General features: G+C 48.0%; 1 protein-coding gene across 3 annotated transcripts in view; it reads right to left on the reverse strand.

The window, feature by feature from the left end:
* SFXN5 (sideroflexin 5) overlaps positions 1–18,841 on the reverse strand; it is a 196,478-nt gene that overhangs the window by 40,162 nt on the left and 137,475 nt on the right. The gene's annotated exons all lie outside the window — the stretch shown is intronic.

An 18,841-nucleotide genomic window follows, 5' to 3' on the forward strand; every position in this document is an offset into this window, starting at 1 on the left:
GGTGCCCTGCTACAACCATCTAGGGGAGGGTGGAACAGATACTCCCCCTTGGCTGACTCCTTCCTCAACTCACCTCAGCCCACTCAGACCTCAGGATGGGACGTCTGTCCTGGCTCAGGGCTCCAAAAACTCTTTCTACCAAATCACTCATGAGAAAGGATGAAGTTTTCTTGCCCCTTCTCATATCAGTGGGAACCTGCTCCAGGAGCAGACTGAATGAGATCAACAGGAATCGCTCCCAGAGGAGTGAGGGGATCACAGTCTGGCCCACAAAGACTTATGCACTGCCGCTCTGCACCTTGAGCTGCCATATGCTGTCACATGCAAAACAGGCATACAGCACTCCCAAAGCAGAGAGAGGGGTACCCACCTTGCAGCGATGCAAATATCAGCCGAGGGAAGGGACTCATCCTGCAGCCCTGATTATTACAGCGAATGGGCCAGACTCAGGAGAGATGCATGTAGGCTGATGTAAACTGGACACCTTGGATATGACTTCATGCCAAGCTGTCCAGAAGCACAGCACATACAGGTACAGCCCAGCACGCTGGTGTAGTTGGGAGCTGCTGTGCCCCTGGCATAACCTAGGGAGTTGCTATAAGTAGGGGCTACCTAACTCGTGGCAAGAGAAAGCAATTTTCGAAGCTTGGCTACAGCCTAGAGAAAGATTTCGCAGTCATTTTGTGGCGGCCCCAGCCCTTGGCGCCAATTAGTAGGGAGGAGGGACGAGGGGCCGCCTGCCATCTTGACTGCTGACTGCCCCGGCGCTGTCCTGCCCCTTGGTGCTGATTAGCATGAGGGGACAGCTGCAATCTTGATGGCTGCCCTTCATGCCGACCTACTAGCCAGTGCCTTCCCCTTCCGGGTGGGCCGCAAGGCCAGGCCTCAGAGGCAATGAGGACCGCTGGCTCCCACTGGGGAACCAACATCTTATTGTTAAGTTGGGTTTTTTTGGTTTGATTTCCTGGGAAATCTCAGCCAATGCCATTTTTTGTGGCAATGGCGAAGACCACCGTTTCCCACTGTTTCCACAAAAACCGTGAAACTGCAATTTTAGTAGGTTCCAGGCTCTAAGTTGTGGCTGTCTATGAACTCCTTAACCTGGAGTGGCTTGGAAGGGATAAAATGCCATCTGCTGCAGCTCTAGTGCTAACATGCCCCTTCCAATCCCAACCTGGTGCACCTTCGATACCAGGGCCTTAAAGCTGTCTGATGAAGGGATCCTTCCCTGGCCAGCTATAGGACTCTACGGGAAATGAGATGATGCACAAGAGGGTCTGTGAGAAACATGGGAATCAGATATTGGGACGATGAGCAAAAAAATGAACAACCCCCACAGAGGGCCAGGAACTGTCCTTTGGCCGGATTCTCCCTCCGTATCATTTCAGACTTGCGCTCACCTGGATGTATCACTTTGGCATGAAGCAGGTGGACACATTAACGAAGGGTGGAATTATTTTAATATGTGACTTTTTGTTGGTTGCTCTCCTACTATTCTTTGGGCAACCTACACCGACTCTGGCTCTGTGGGCCCAACCTACACTGACTCTGGCTCTGTGGGCCCAATGAAGTAGCTGTCCATACCCTTCAGCTATTATCAATGATTTGTATTACAGCAGCACTTGGAAACCACCACCAAAATCAGAGGCCCACAGTGCTAGGAGCTGCACAGACACTTAAGGCCAGATCCTGTCCTATTCACCCTATTCAGGTATCTGAATCTCTAAGCAGGAGTCTATTCCACCCCGCTGGACTCTGTTAATACACCTGCTTTTGTAACATGTCTTCACTTCTGCCTGGAGACCAAGTCACAACAGGCAGTGAGGAGGCTTTTGTGCTCATGGTTTTTTAGAGACTCAAGTGAGCTGGAACAGGATTAATGCAGATGTTTAACAGGTGGAGATCCATCCCATTGGGTATACCTTCATTGCAGGGTTTACCTGAATGGTGTGGGGTGGGTCTGAGCACGTGGGTTAGTCTAGTCTGGGTGTGAGCAGCCACACTGTAAAACTGTAGCCAATTACTGTGTCCTCACTGGTATTGCAATCACCCTTGTGTGCTCCACCGGCTTCTGCGGGCAAATTCCCTTGTTCTTTGGGCTACACAAAAGCAAATTATTTTGATTCGCTTCCAGTGAATTAGGGGAGAACTTGTCTGTCCTTCTGGGAACAGAAGGGGAATTGAGGGAAGGTCTTCAAGGAGTGTCAGCCCTTGGGTGGTTTGGCCCAAGTCCTTATAGCAATGCAAATGGTTGGGTGCTTGAGCAAAAGAAGCAACACAAGTCTAATTCATACCCCTCCAATCAGACCAGGCCCCGAGTTCAAAGCATCCCCAAGACTGGGCTGTGTGTGTGGATGGGAGAGACGTTAGGGGCAAGGTTTAGGTAGCTGCCTGCATCTGCTCTACAGAGAAGCCATGCGTAAGGGACAGCCCCTGCCATGATCAGAGGACAATCCAAGACATCAGAAAAAGGGTGGGAGGGAACACAAAGTTGTGGAGAAGCAAAACTACCTGCTCAAGGTCCTGGAACAGGTGAGTGGCTGAGCTGGGAACAGCTCGTTATTCTCCCAAGATCACAGCCCCAGATACCCAACTGCACCACCCTTCCTACCCTTCGTGTTAATCATCATTTCAAACTTTTCAATAAAACTTGAAGGAAAATTAGTTTCCCTGCTTAGTCGAGCGTGCACAAGATGCTTTTATGATGCTTCTAATGGCAGCAAGTGATGTAGCTTTTCACAGCTAGCCATGGCCCAAGTAGAAACTGAGACCCTCCGCTCCCTACTGATGGTGATGACCAAGAGCTGCATTTTTCTATGTCCTTTGAGAAGAGCTTGGAGGGAGAAGAAGAGAACCAGACCCTGAACTGACATAAACTGGCTCAGTCCTAACTCCTCACGAACAAGAAGGTGGCACTGCTTCCTGCACACGCACTAGGCCTCTGCTATCTGCCCAGTAGCGTAGGAAGCAATTCAGTCAAGAGGAGCTGTTTCAGTGAGAAGTTGAAGATTGGGCCTTGCATTAAAATATAATTCAGTTCTGAGACCATCCTACTGCAAACCGAGCCACCAAGGACCGCAAGCCATGCAAAGGGGATAACTAATCCCCTCTGTGCTGGAGAGAAGAGACGGCTGGAACCGGTGCATTCGGCCTGGGCTTGAAATGTTGTAATCCATTAGAGCCCTTGCTGAGAGGCTCCTCCTGGCCTCCCCGGAGTACAGTTTAGAGCAGAGGCATCATTGCTTACGCCGCTCTGGCACTCTTATTTAGAAGCTGCACCCTTTTTAATTACTGCCCTGTTGGGGTCCTTATAATCACCCAAGTAAAAACTACACCAATTTAAAATGATCACTGGTACAGCTCCCAGGTGTGATTTCCAGGAGTGTTTTAAACTCAGGCCAGTTCAAATTACAATAGCTATAACCTCCTAATTAAGAAGAGTTATAGCTTGATTTAAAGGAAGGGGGGGGGAACTAATTAACACATGAAGTGTAATGTCTTAATTGGGACTCGGATTTTAAAATTTGTGAAGTTCAGTATAAATGACTCACAATTAGTCAGAAGGGTCACTTTTCTTCTGCCCCTGGAATCCTTGCTCTCAAACCACTTTTAAAAATAAAATTCAGCACCATATTATCTACAGCGGGGGTTCCCAAACTGTGGTACGCGTACCCCTGGGAGTATGTCAGGTATCTCTGGGGGATACACAGGAGAAATTGTGTAATGGCGGATTTAATTTTCATTATAATACTAATTGGAAGTTAGGGAGTTAAAATATAAAATGTATGCTGGTAAGGGTACATGGGCAGCTGGTAAATCTGGAAGGGTGTATGCAATAAGAAAAAGTTTGGGAACTGCTGATCTACAGCATTTTGCAGAGAGTCACCTGAAAAACTGTTTAATACCCCAAGTATCCTGCCAGCAGACACACATACCCCACACCACATTTCAATGGGTGGATGTTTTACAACCTCTTGTTTGCAAAGTCATTACGTAGCCGATATAAAACCAATTCTCTGTTTATTGAATAGAGAGCTCCTTTATTTTGCCAGGAATAAGGTCTGGGCCTTGCTCAGAGGTTACAGCATAGAACTGGAAATCAGGGTTTCTAAGCCCTACTAACCCTTTGGGCCCTGGGGCATAGCACCTTACACTATCACTACTTCCACCGAAGCTACCGGGGGCATCTGACATTACTGCGTGTCACTAAGGATACAGATACCCCCATCACACCCTTTGCAATCCAAAGCAACCTGCCTCTGCATAGATCTCAGTGGCTTCTAACTGTGAGCTGCTCCAGCTTTTGGATGCCAGGCTTTAGACCCACTGGGCTCAATGTAATTCCCTGAATCTTGTCACGGATAGCTTGGTGCAAGCAAAGCGAGCGCAAAGCATGCCCAAAATCACAATGGCAATGCTTCATACCCATTTTGCACCATATAGAGGGCAGGGCAATGGGCAAATGTGTCTAGAGGTACCTCACCCTGGGCACCTAAAAAATGAATCACCTGGAATTAGAAGCCACTTTCAAGAAATGTGGGCTTCAGACTCTGAGCTGCTGCAGTGTGTTGTACTATTTATGTACTCCGATTCTGGAGCATATACAGCAGCACTGCCTCAGCCGTGACAGTGAAGAACAATTAATGTGTGTAAATTGGTCCTTGGAAGATGCTGTGTGTGTGCAAAATTTTCTCCCTCCCTCCCTCAGATCTGTCCATTTTCTCCTCTAAAGTCCCTGGTGCCTGCTCTTTTTGCAACTGGCTGCTGATACACAGTGCATAGGAACAAACTCGTGACATCACAGGGAATTTCTGGCTTACTGATCTCATGTACAAATTATGGTTGAGATCCATGCAGTTATAAAAGGAAGACCTTAAAGAATCCATTTTTATATACTTATGTATATGTGTGTGTGTGGGTGTACATACACACACGCGTGCGCACGCATACATGCTTGTGCAGACAGTACATCTGCTCCACGGAGACAGTGTGTTGTAGATCTTGTAAATACACCTTCATTCAACTTTCATCACATTGTTCATTAGTGGTTTAAATTTTGCATAATTTGGCAGCTGCCTCTGGCATTTTTCAAGAGGTACTGTAATTTATTCCATATGGAAGTCACTCGCTGTACTAAAAAGGAGTTATCGGGTTCACTGAACCAGAGCTGTATTTGCCTAGAAGAAGGTGTCAGATGCTAAACTAAATATGACAGGAGTTAGCCGAAATCTCCCAGCTGACAGATTCAGTGGGTTTTGTTGTGTTTTGTATAAACAGGATCATAGCTAATACATACATTAGGAGAGACAGAGAATTACAATGGGGTAGAGACATTATGCTAGTTTCTTGGGGGTTAGTCCTGGGTATCCCAACACACCACCGAGGCCAGAAGGGATTACCTAGGAGCTCTTGTTAAACCTGCACCTCCAAAATGAAGGAAGGCTTGGGGTGATTCTCCCTACCCACTAAATCATCTCTGGCACAGGCAATCACTCATGTCTTTGCTTTTTGCTGCTGCATAGCCACTATTTTCCAAACAAGTTCCCAGGGAGGCTTCCACAGGTGCCCAACAAGCCTTCCTTGTCCATTTTGGGGTGCTCAGTGGATGCCCTGTGTTGCTAGAGGTCTCGCTGTTTGTCTGCTTCAGGTGCCACGAGAGCAAGCAATTGCACGATTTTCCACATTCCATAAAAAAGAAAATCAAACAAAAAAGTCCTCAAATCCACAAAACAACCTGCCCTTCCTCAAACCCAAAAGCAAACTGAAAACAAGATCTGTCCTGACTTCTGGCATGTGGGACTCAGGCACGGCAAGGGGTATGGGCATCACATTAACAGCTCAGCTCTTTTCACTTACAAACCTGGACACCTGCTATGTCAGACTCTGGAGGCTGAGAGACAGAAGGAAGTCTCATCCTTTGGGAGATATAACTGTGCCCCTCTTTGCTTATCCCACAGCCCTTGCCTCTGCTAATCTTCCCAGCCTTGTCTGACCACTGGTCTCTTCCTTTCCCATTCACGTCTATGCCTTCTTCCCCATGGCCTGCTGTTCATGGCGTTTTTTCCGAGTCCCCCCTACTTTGCCTGTATTTACATTTCCCTAAATCAGTGATTCTCAAACCAGGGTGCCACAGCACCTTGGGGTGCCTTGAGAACCTTAAAAGGATGCCACAAGGTACCACACAATGTTAGCACTGTTCGGTTTGCAAACATGATTCACAAGATAAACCCAGATATTTGAAAAAGGAAACTATAGTATTAAAACAGGGGTGGGCAAAATATGGCCTACAGGCTGAATCCAGCCCACTAAGGGATTTTATCTGGCTCATGGTGCGTCCCTTGGCTCTGCACGCCCCAGGCTGCAGTGTGTGCGACGAGTCCCGCCACCCCCAGACATGCAGCAGGATGGGGACAACGTGGCGGCCGGACTGTTTGCCCGGCCACTGCTGCCAGTCTGCCCTGCATCCACCACTGGGGGCACTGGACAGAGAGGGTGGGTGGGTGGCATCTCCAGGGACACTGGCCCAAGACCCCAGGGAGCAGGACGTGCTCGGCACAGTGAATAGGACAGGGCCGTGGGCAGGTGGGGAGCGGTGTTCGGGAGTGGTACGGGTGGACATGGGCCAAGGCCAGGATCTTGAAGTGGTGACAGTATGGGGATGGGGCAGAGCTGCGGTTTGCTCCCTACACATCCGCAGGGCCAGGGCCTGCGCTGTCACTGCTCCACAATCCCAGCCCCTGCCCTGGCCCCGCTTGCCTGTCCTGGTCCTGGCTGCCAGTACCCCACCCGACCGCAGCCCCATCCCATCTGCTGGCCCAGCATGCCCTGCCTGTGGGTGTCCTGGGCCAGTCTCTATGAAGACTGTGCCCACTCGCTCCATCTGGTCTCACCAGTGGTAGGTGCGGGCTGGACGGCTTGGGGCCAGATAGGACCAATTGCTCCCCCTCCAAATGCATAGGGCTGGGTTAACACCCACCCCCCGGCCCACAACAGCTCACCAAAACTCCTTAAGTGGCCCTGCAGCCCAAATTATTGCCCACCCCTGTATTAAAATCATTCTGACCTGCTGTGGTCTTTTTTGAGTTCCTTGCAACAGAAGAATTGCTCTACTATTTTTCTGTAGTCCAAAATCAAGTGAAATCTAGGAGCTGATATTTTTGGAGGAGGGCCCTGAAACTCCCCAGGGATACTCTGAGTTTCATGAGGGGTGCCTCGAGTCTAAGAAGATTGTGAACCATTGCTCTAAATGCGGTGCAACCTTCAGTGAACCGAACTGCTTTCACATGAACTGCCTCCTGTTGTTCCCTCTCCCCCATCCGGCCTTTGACTGCAGGCTCCATGGGGCAGGATAGCTAAAAGAACAACTAAAGCTCTGGGGTGAAGACCATAGTCAACAACTGTCCCTCAGCACGAAGGAACTTCGAGGGTCGGACCGAGATGGCAACGGACACTCCTAAGAGCTAAAGGGCAATGCAAGGTGCATTGTTTTGATCTTCCCGTCCTTTCTCTAACACAAATCGCTGAAGTCAGGGCAGGGTGGCACCGTAGAGACTAACTTGTTTAGGAAGGCATAATAGTTTTGGTCTATTGGTCAGATGCTAGGAATGGACTAAAACGTAGAGCAACGTGCATACTTATTACAAATATATTTCTAAAAAACAAGATGCCCCGCTCTGCACACCTCTCCTCCTGAGGAAAGGATCAGAGAACAAGCATGTGCCAGGCGTTGGCTGTGTTGCTTAATGCACTGCTGGAAGACACCCAGATCCCACGGCAGTGGCTCCATTGTAAGGACCCAGAAAAAACAGAATACTAGAAGAACCTCCCCAAGAACCAACCAAGCTTATGGCCCTAAACTACCCACATGTTATAAAGATTTCAAGGAAAGGTCTCCAGCTGAAGTCTGTTTGCCACAAGGCATTGCTTTCTTCTTGGCTCTGATTTAGGAGAGAGCCTTTCCATATAACTGGAAGGAAACACTCCATTGCTTCACTGGCCCTTCCCCTCCAAGACACTAGGTTTATCACAGAGAGAGAAGAAACCATCATGGGAAATCCTCGTTAAAAACATGGAGAAACTTTGTGTTCCTCCACATGCAGAAAGGTGAATCTGTATGTCTGGGATGGGATGGAAAGATATTTTGCTGCCTAGAAGGAAAGCATCAGATTGACTGCAGCTTTCTGAGATCCCAGATGTCGGAAAGGGAATTTGGTGGTGGTGAGAGATGCCCCAGGGGCTGGAGATCTGTTGGAGTCTAAGGAACTAAGACTGGACCAGAAGAAATCTCATGAGGTTCAATAAGGAAAAGTCCCAGGTCCTGTGCTTAGGACGGAGCAATCCCCTGCACCGGTGCAGGCTGGGGACCAACTGGCTAAGCAACAGCTCTGCAAAAAAGGACCTGGGATGACAGTGGACAATAAGCTGGATAGGATCCAGCAGTGTGCCTTTGTTGCAGAGAAGGCTAATGGCATCCTGGGCTGCATTGGTAGAAGCGCTACCAGAAGATGGAGGGCAGTGATTCTTCCCTCTATTCATCACTGGGGAGACCACATCTGGAGTCCTGTGTCCAGCTGTGGGCCCCCCGCTACAGAAAGGTGTGGACACATTGGAGAGTTGGGAACGAAAATAGCTGGGGGGACATGACTGGTGAGGAGAGGAGAGGCTGAGGGTAATGGGCTGATTTAGTCTGCAGAAGAGAAGACCGAGGGGGATTGAATAGCAGCCTTCACCTCCCTGCAGGGGGGCTGCAAAGAGGACGGAGCTGGGCTGTTCTCAGTGGGGGCAGATGACAGGACAAGGAGCAATGGGCTCAAGCTGCAGCAAGGGAAGTTGAAGTTGGAGATTAGGAAAAATGTTCTCATGAGGGGGATAGTAAAGCACTGGAACAGGTTACCCAGAGAGGTGGTGGCATCTCCATCCTTGGAGGAGTTTAAGTACCAGCTCGACAAAGCCTTGGCTGGGATGCTGTAGTTGGGGCTGGTCCTGCTTTGAGCAGGGGGTTGCACTAGATGTGACCTCCCGAGGTCCCTCCCAACCCTCATTGTCTATGATTTTATGAACTCAGCAGGCAGCAATGCCATTCCATTAATTTCCCTCACCAGGCCCAAAGGAGACAGCTGAGCTTCAGAAGCTGTATACATTTCTCTGAGATGGCCCATCGGGTACCAGGGCATAGCAACTGGGGTGGGTTTTGCAGTGAGAAGACTTGTCTTGTGGGGAACGGACTGCCACGATGCTAACAGAATTTCACAGTGTTGTACGGCTGTAGCCATGATGGTCGCACCAAACTATGCCAAACAAATCCTGCTTTTAAAAGAAGTTAAGCAAATAGCGGAAAGCACCAAAATGCACGCTGCAGTTTCATGCTCCCAGCTCCTCTTCACTCTGCCCAGATGGAATGGGCTGGGATGGCCCAGCTCCAGGTGGCCTGGTGCTACGACCCGGCTACTGCTGCTTCTCACTGCCACCCAGCTGCGGTGTGACATGGGGAAGCTCCTTGCCACCCAACTACTCAGCCACCAGGCAAAACCCCTGCCACTGAAGCACCGGCTCCATGCACCGGATCTAATGGCCTGATAATCTGGATCCAGCCCATAGGCTGTACATTGCTAACCTCTGATATAAAATGTAGCGACCCAGAACATTTTCTTTTCCTGCCATGCCACTGCCATCTTCAAACCCCTCAACTCCCCTTCTGCATTGTGTTCAAGCCTCGTCTTCAAGGGTCTGCACAGCTCTGAGACCCTTACAAACCTTAGACCCTTATCTGCTCTCACTTCAAACTCCCGCACCCTGTCTTCTGCCTAGGTGCCCTTCCACAGCTCTCCCTTGTCCTCCCCCATCCTCCTCATCTCTTCTTTCACGTTTCCTCCTATGCTTGGAAACCAGCCGTTCATGACGATCAATGAAATCGTTAATGTTCACTCTAGCACATCATCAGGGCTTTAGGACTGCCACGCCAATTCGATTGTAGAGGGCAGAGGAGTTACCTCCATAACACACTGCAGCACTGGTTGCCCTCTGTGTTTGGAAGAGGGTTTTTTACAGCAACAAAAGCCCAAATATTCACTTTTTCTTTAAAGGCAAGTGCTATTCTTCACAATCCCATTACATGATGCAGGATACACAAATACACCTGGCAGGCTGCGTCTGGCACATGGGTTGTATGTTAAACACCACTGATTTGGTCTATGAGCTGGTTGGGCAAGGGCCATAGGCCAGGATCTCCAAAGGTATAAGTAGGCACAGTTTGCTGATTTTACAGTGATCATAGCAATGTACTCCAACAGAGTACTTAGCCCCATGTCTTTACAAGCAGCATGCAGACCGACTGTGCTCATACCCAAATAATGACAATACAACCTATTGTTCTGCTCTGCATGGACCCGTGCAATGATACAAATGAAATTCTAAGTAGACACCTATGTATTTCCCCAGAGATTTATTTTACACCAAACTAACTTTCTTAGTGGGCATTAACTTCCAATACTTTAGTTACCTCGATAGCTGAAAACAGCCCTGTGACCTACAGTATAAGCCCCTATTTACAATATGGCTTGAATCGTACTTGCAATAACTATTCTGCTTTTCCAGAATAGACGCTGCTATGCTGGCTACTTAGTCTAATGCAGACGGGGGATTTTAGGCCTGGTGTTAGTCCATGGTTTGGTAGGTAGTCTACAATCACTGCTTCTGAACTGAGCTCTTCTAGAGCAAACACAAATTAATTCAGAACAGTCCCATGGCCTTTGATACACAGGCGATCACAGAGATGAACACAATGGTCTCTCCCAGGCCTGTGAACATGAAGTCTCTCTGAACATGAGGGCCAAACCTAGTGCCAATTAAGTTGTTGAGAACTTCAAGCAGGTCTTTAGCTTGTAGCTGTGTTACATCTACCGTGTTTGGCTGCAACTGTGTTTGAAAACAGGATTATAATCCATAACGCAAATGGGTTTTAAGTCGTTGCTTCAGTGAGAGAAATGAGGAGCTGGATGGGGAAAACGGGTGGAACATGGGTACGGCAGGTGGTGCTTTCTTAGGGCGTTTATAGACGTGCTCCAGGAGTGGGGTAGGGGGGAGGGTGCTTTAATTAGAGCGGCTCTGAGAGCCACTCTAATTAAAGTGCCTGCAATGTCACGCGTATCAGTGTCCCCATGCTGAAAAATGGTGGCGGGGGTCCCTTAACTAAAGCTCATCAAACGAGCTTTAGTTAAAGCACCCCCGCCGCCATTTTTCAGAGTGGGGATGCTGATACGTGTGACACTGGAGTCTTCTGGAGCGCGGTAATTACCACACTCCAGCAGACTCGATTAATCAAGTCTGCTCCAACGTGCTGCATAACAGCATGCTGGAGGAGCCTCACTACACGTCTATAGGTGCCCTTAGAGACTACATGTGAGAGGACTGAATGAGAGGAATGAATTCCTTCCTTGTGGGACGTCACAGCAGTCAGAGTTACCTGGCCGTGCATCTGCTCCAGTGACTCCAAAGCGACAGAAACTCGCAATGAGTTTCCATCCCATCTTCTGCTCTAGATCTACGTCCCATACTTGGAATTTTCTTGCTTTCATGGATGCCGCTGAAACATTATTTCTCCGTATTAAAGCTGTCAATATAGGTATTATTTATACAACTTAAAATGAGACTACATCTGTGCAAAAAAAAGCTGACATTGTGTTCCCCGCACAGCATATGCAGTCTCAAAATAAACAGCAATTCTATATGTTGGATGCTTGAACACGGCATCCAAGCAGCAGGAGACATATGAGACATGGTGAAAGAACGAAACACTGGGGAGCTCAGCAGTGGGAGGTAACACTGAGTTGCCTAGAGAGCAAAGAACAAAGGCCCTGGGAGTTAAAATACACAGCAGGCAAAGAGACGAGAGACGCCAAGAGAGCTGAAAAAAAAATGGCACAAGATTTGCGAGAGGCAGCTGGGGGAGCTAAAACATGCAGATGGAGAGATGGCTGGGAGAAATGAAAGACCCGGATCCAAGTGGGAAGACGCCGACCAGAAACCGTCCACTAAAATAAGCTTTTCCAATACGGAGACAAAAAAAATGCTGTATTGGTTTTGTTTTAATTTGAAAAAACATCTACAGATAGATCCTTGACTGTTATGAGTCCAAACAGCTCCACTGAAGTCAACAAGGTAGCACCAATATACACATGCTCCTCTATATGAGGTTCAGGTTGACATTTGAAAGTCACTGCTTTTTAAAATCCATCAGAAATTTAGGGAGAAACTATTAAGTTCAGACCTGGGTTCAGTTCAGGTCTCCCTTATCAATCAAAGGATTAAGTCATCTTCCTCCTCGTTTTTAAACAAGTGGTTTTACAAATCAAACTATATTCATAACATACCTCTTGCTGTGACTGGCATAAAGCTTTCCACTATAGCCAGAATGACAGTGGGCAGGCAGACAGATCAACAGACTCATAGAGGAAAGGGTTGGTAAGCTTTCATCAAAATTGATTTTCATGGAGAACAGTTTCTGCTGAAAGGAAAATCCCAACAGGGAAATGTCAATTTTGCTGAAGGTTTTGTTGGGAAAACCAAGTTGAAATATTTTGCTTCAAGCTGATGAGACTTGGTTAAACTTATTTTGATTTGTTGAACTGACCTGAACTGTTTTTGCTTCCAATCAGTTCAATATTAATCTGGAGATGATGATTGCCAGGCAGACCACCAACTCATCAGCTTGGTAATGTCACTCTAACTGGCTCCCAAATCATGGCTGCAGCAGAAGCAATGCTAACAGAAGATCAACATCAAAGGACTCAAGGACCCAATCAACTCACTGTCGTCTCAATGAAAAACTGATGATTTCCAATCAATAATAATGGGAGACTGTTGATAGCACTTGGGGTGCCTTCAAGTACACTGTTACCAGTGCCTGTGAAGAGACACTTGGATTCTCTTTCAGGAAACATCAAGACTGGTTTGATGAGAATGACCAGGAGATCCAAGAGTTGATCGACTGCCAGTGCAAGGCCTTTTGTGCTTGGCAGAACAACATCAACTTCAAGCAAAAGAAAATGAATCTCCAACAAGCCAAGGCAGAGGTCCAAAGGAGGACCCGCGATACGAAGAACAGATGGTGGAAAGACAAGGCGAAGGAGATTCAACATCTTGCTGACAACCACAATATGCACAGTTTCTTTAGTGCCACCAAAGCCATCTATGCTCTGAGCGCTCGGGGATCAACTTCCTTGAGCCTTAAGGACAGAGGGGACCTGATCAAGGAAAGGGGAGCCATCAATGCCCGTTGAAAAGAGCACTTTGAAGACCTTCTCAATTGAGACTCGGTTGTTTATGAGAGTGTTTTCAACTCCGTCCCGTAACACCCAGTCAGAAATGATTTTGGACTCCCTCCAACCCTTGATGAGGTGAGGAAAGCCATCCAGCACATGAAGACCAACAAGGCACCTAGAGCTGACATCACAGCTCCATCCCCTCATCTTAAGGATCTGGAATGATGAGGAAATCCCAGATGACCTCAGGGATGCCATGATTGTGACAATCTTCAAGAAAGGAGACCAGTCCGACTGTGGAAACTACAGAGGGATTGCCTTGCTGTCCTCCACAGGAAAGATTATTGAGCAAACTCTCCTGAACCGTCCCCTTCCACTTGCTGAAGAGCTCTTCCTGGAACCTCAGTGTGAGTTTAGGCCATCAAGAGAAAGGCACAATTTACATGACCGTCACAGCATGCCAGCTGCAAGAGAAGTGCCAGAAACAACATAAGCTGCCCTTCTTCGACCTCATGAAAGCTTTCAACTTTGTCAGCTGATAAGTGTTGTAGGGGATCCTTCTGAAGTATGGATGCTCACCAAAATTTGTCACCATTCTCTGCCTGCTCCATAATAGTATGTGAGCAGTAGTTATCAGTAATGGATCTACCATAGATCCTTTTGAGATTAAGACAGGAGTTAAGCAAGGTTGAGTCACCATTCGAGCACTCTTCTCCATATTCTTGCTGTGATGCTACATCTGACCACCAACAAACTTCCAGCTGGAGTGGAGCTAAACTACCAAATGGATGGTAAACTGTTTAACCTCAGCTGACCCTGAGCCAAAACCAAGACCACCCTGACGACCTCCATCATCGAGCTCCAGTACACTGATGATGCTATAGTGTGTGTTCACTCGCAAGCGACCTTCAGGCAATTGTCGATGTCTTTATCAAAGCATACAAGAAAATTAGACGGATGCTTAACATTCAGAAGACTAAGGTTCTCCACCAATAAGCTCCTAATGAACAGTCCCCAGCTCCAGTAATCCAGATCCACAGTGAGACTCTGTAGAGTGTATTTCCCGTACCTCGGAAGCCATCTCTTCCAGAAGGCTGACATCAATGAAGAAATCCAACATCGCCTCAAACATTTAAGTGCAGCTTTTGGATGCCTGAAGAAGTAAGTATTCAAAGATCGTGACATCAGATCTGAAACCAAGCTCATGGTTTATCAAGCAGTTGTGATCCCCACCTTGTCCTTAAGGCATGGACAACGTACAGGAGACATCTAAGTTGTTGAAGAAGTTCCATCAATGCTGTCTACGGAAGATCCTTCAAATCCACTGAGAAGACGGATACACCAAAGTTAGCATCCTCTTGCAAGCAAACTTCATGAGTATAGAGGTGATGATCATCCAACATCAATTTTGTTGGACCAGTCATGTCATCTGGATGTCTGACTCCAGACTCCTGAAGCAAGTTTTATTCTCCCAGTTCAGCCAAGGCATACACTCAAGAGGAGGGCAGAGAAAGCACTTCAGGGATGTCCTCAAGGCCAACTTTAAAAAATGCAGCATTGATGTCAACTTATGCGAGACTATTGCCCAGAACCACGCCAAATGGAGGAAGAGTCTGCTGCAGGGATCTCAATACTTCGAAACCTCACAACAACAGGAGATGGAAAAGTGGGAGCAGCAGAAACAACGTGCCGCAGATCAAATCAAGAATCCAAGGCCACCCACCCTACATGGAAATACATGTCTGAGTTGCAGTAAAGTCTGTCGATCCTGGATAGGCTGCATCAGCCATCTTTGGATGCACAGATAAGACAATCATGGAAGACGGTCATCTTCTACTGCAAAGGATTGCGGAAGAAGGAAGAGCTACATCTGACCACTAACAAGCTTCCAGTCAGAGTGGAGCTAAACTACTGAATGGATGGTAAACTGTTTAAATCTCAGCTGACTCTGAGCCAAAACCAAAATCACTCCAACCTCAATCACTGAGCTCCATTACATTGATGATGCTGTAGTACGTGCTTACTCAGAAGCAGACCTTCAGGCAATCATCAATGTCTTTACTGAGGCATACAAGAAAATGGGACTGACACTTAACATTCAGAAGACTAAGGTCCTCCATCAACAAGCTCTTAATAAGCAGTTTCTAGCTCTGGTAATTCAGATTCATAGTGAGACTCTGGAGAACACTGAGAATTTCCCACACCTCAGAAACCATCTCTCACAGAAGACTGACATGGATGAAGAAACTCAACACCACCTCAAATGTGCGACTGCAGCCTCAGGATGCCTGAGGAAATGGGTGCTCAAAGATTGTGACATTAGACTTGAAACCAAGCTCATGGTTTATCAAGAAGTCATGATTCCCACCTTACTGAATGGAGCTGAGACGTGGACAACGTATAGAAGATACCTCAAGTCATTGGAGAAGTACCACAATACTGCTGAAGATCCTTTAAATCCTGTGGGAAGATAGATGCACCAATTTCTCAGTTCAGCTGTGCAACAGGTATGAGACCCTTGCACCACTGATGAAAGAAGGACTGAAGGCACTTGCTCCAGAGGAGGAAAGGAGGCAAGCTCCTGTCCAGAATAGGAGATGTAGGGTGGTGGTAGTGGACTCCCTCCAGGGGCCCATATCTGGGATGTGACGGAGAGGATAATAAAATGCATCCAGGCCTCCGACTACTACCCCGTGCTGCTCATCCATGTGGGCACGAATGACATGGCCAGGAACAACCCTGGGTGGATCATGAGTGACTACAGGGCTCTGGGGGCTGGGCTCAAGAGGTTGGGGGTCCAGGTGGTTTTCTCTTCCTTCCTCCTAGTCAGGGGTCAGGGCCCCTGAAGGGAAAGTTTTACTGAGGAAGTCAACTGGAGGCTCAGGAGATGATGTCACAGTGGGGGTTTCTGATTTTATGATCATAGATCACTGTTCCGGGATAGACGCTTGTTGGGAAGAGATGGCATCCACATCACGCCAAAGGGCAAAAAACTGTTTTCTTCCGGGATGGTTGACTTGCTGGAGAGGGATTTAAATTAGGTGCATCCCAGGGATGGGTGTTCAGACGGGAATGCAAGGTGGGTGACAGTCAAGCAGGAAGGACGTAGAGAGGGGGGTGAGGATGGTGTTGGGAGACTGGACCGACGGAGGGCCAGCGGGGAACTGGGGTTTACCACTGGGGAACTTAAGTGTCTATACACAAACGCTATGAGTATGGGGAATAAGCAAGAGGAACTGGCTCTCCTGCTAGCAAATAGGGAATATGATCTTGTCAGAAGAACTGAGACCTGGTGGGACGCCAGGCATGACTGGGCTGTATGCATAGGGGGCTACAGGCTGGGTACAGAAGGGATTGGGTGGGAAGAAGGGAGGAGGTGTAACTCTCTATGTAAAGGAGTGGTATGCCTCCTCGGGGACCTAAACTGGTTTGAGAGAACAGCGACATGACACCCTGTGGGTCAAGATACGGGGCGGGGACGGGGAAAAGGGACCTTGACGGTAGGTGTCTACTACAGACCACCACACCAGGAGGAGGAGCTGGATCTGGAATTACCCAGAGAGCTGATGGAGGCTCTCTGGGTAATGGAGATGGAGGCTGATGGAGGATGTTCAAGGGACATGGTTGTCACAGGTGACCTCAATTACCCTGACATCTGTTGGGAGGAGCACTCAGCCAGATCTGACCAGTCATGTAGGTTTTTGACCTGCGTAGAAGAACCTTATTTAGTACAGGAGGTGAACAGGCTGACCAGAGGGAAGACTTTGTTGGATATGGTTCTAGCCAAGGGGACAACCTGGCGGGAGATCCCAGGATTGAGGGTAATCTAGGAGATAGTGAGATGATAGAATTCACTATCCGTCGTAGGGCAGGGAAGTCAGTCAGTATGGCAGAGGTGCTTGACTTCAGGAAGGCTGACTTCAGTGAGTTTAGGAAAATAGTGGGAAAAAACTTTGGGGAGAGGAACTGGAGGGAAACGGAGTTCAGGAAGAGTGGTTGTTCCTCAAAGGAGCAATCCTCAGAGTGCAGAAAAGGTCCGTTCCTGTATGCAGGAAAGGTGGTAAATGGACTGGAAAGCCCTCTTGGTTTACTCGAGGAGTCAAGGAGTGCTTAAAAAAGAAAAAGGAGGCTTACAGACCATGAAAACAAGAGGTAGTCAAAATGGAGGAATACACAAGTATAGCCCGTATTTGTAGGGAGAGGATAAGGCAGGCAAGGGCCGTGACCAAGATCAGGTTGGCAACTGAAATCAAGGACAACAAGAAGTCCTTCTTTAGGTATATAGGGACCAGAAGGAAGACCAAGGGAAATGTGGGGTCCTTGCAGAATGGGATGGGACAGCTAAGAACAGACAGTCAGGAGAAAGCTGAACTCTTTAATGAATACTTTGCATCGGTGCTCCTGCATGCAAATGGCAGTCACCCGCCTGGTTGGATACTGGACAGATGTGGGAGTAGTGATTGCCAACCAATGGTCAGCATCAAATTGGTGAGGGAGCACTTAGAGCAGCTGAATGTCTTCAGGTCAGCAGGACCAGATGGACTACACCCGAGTGTTGAGGGAATTGCCTGGGGTCATTATGGGACCATTGGCCAAGGTATTTGAAGACTCGTGGTGCTCGGGAGAGGTCCCAGAAGACTGTAAAAGGGCCAATGTGGTGCCAATCTTTAAGAAGGGGAGGAGGGAGGATCCAGGAAACCATAGGCCAGTCAGTTTGTCCTTGATACTGGGTAAAATTTTGGAAATAAATTAGCAAGAAGTCCATTTGTGAGAGACTGGCAGAAGGCATGATGCTGAAGGACAGCCAACATGGTTTCACTGTGGGCAGGCCGTGTCTGCCCAACCTCATCTTCTATGATCAAGTAACGAACCACTTAGATATGGGAGGCATGGTTGATGTCATATACTTGGATTTTGAAAAGGTCTTCAATATGGTCTCCCATGATGCTCTTATAAAAAAAACTGGGGGATTGTGGGCTGGCAGAGTCCACAGTCATGTGGGTTGGGAACTGGCTAAGGGTAAAACCCAAAGACTGTTAGTGGACGTGTCTGTATCGTCTTGGCAGGAGGTGTCCCATGGTGTCCTGCAGGGTTCAGTTCTTGGCCCAGGGCTGTTCCACATCTTTATCGATGATTTGGAAGAGCATGTGGAAAGCACAGTGGCCAAGTTTGCAGATGACACTAGGTTATGGGAAAAAGTGGTCGTGCTCGGGGATGGGATGCAGATCCAAGTGCCCCTGGACAAGCTGGAAAGGTGGCTGGAGTGGAACCAGATGCAGTTCAATAAGGATAAATGCAGAGGGCTTCATCTTGGGTGAAGTAACCAATGACATGAATATAGGTTAGGAGGAGATGTCCTGGTCAGCACAATGGCTGAAAGGGACCTTGGAGTTATGGTCGATCACAGCATGAACATGAGCCACCAATGTGACGCTGTAGTCAACAGAGCTAACAGCATACTGGGATGCATTAGCTGATGCGTTGCAAGCAGGACTAAGGAAGTGATCCTTCTTCTCTCCTTGGTGCTGGTGAGACCCCAGCTGGAGGATTGCGTCCAGTTCTGGGTGCCGCACTTCAAAACA

Source organism: Alligator mississippiensis, chromosome 2 (genome assembly GCF_030867095.1).
Source record: "Alligator mississippiensis isolate rAllMis1 chromosome 2, rAllMis1, whole genome shotgun sequence".
Classification (NCBI taxonomy): domain Eukaryota; kingdom Metazoa; phylum Chordata; order Crocodylia; family Alligatoridae; genus Alligator; species Alligator mississippiensis.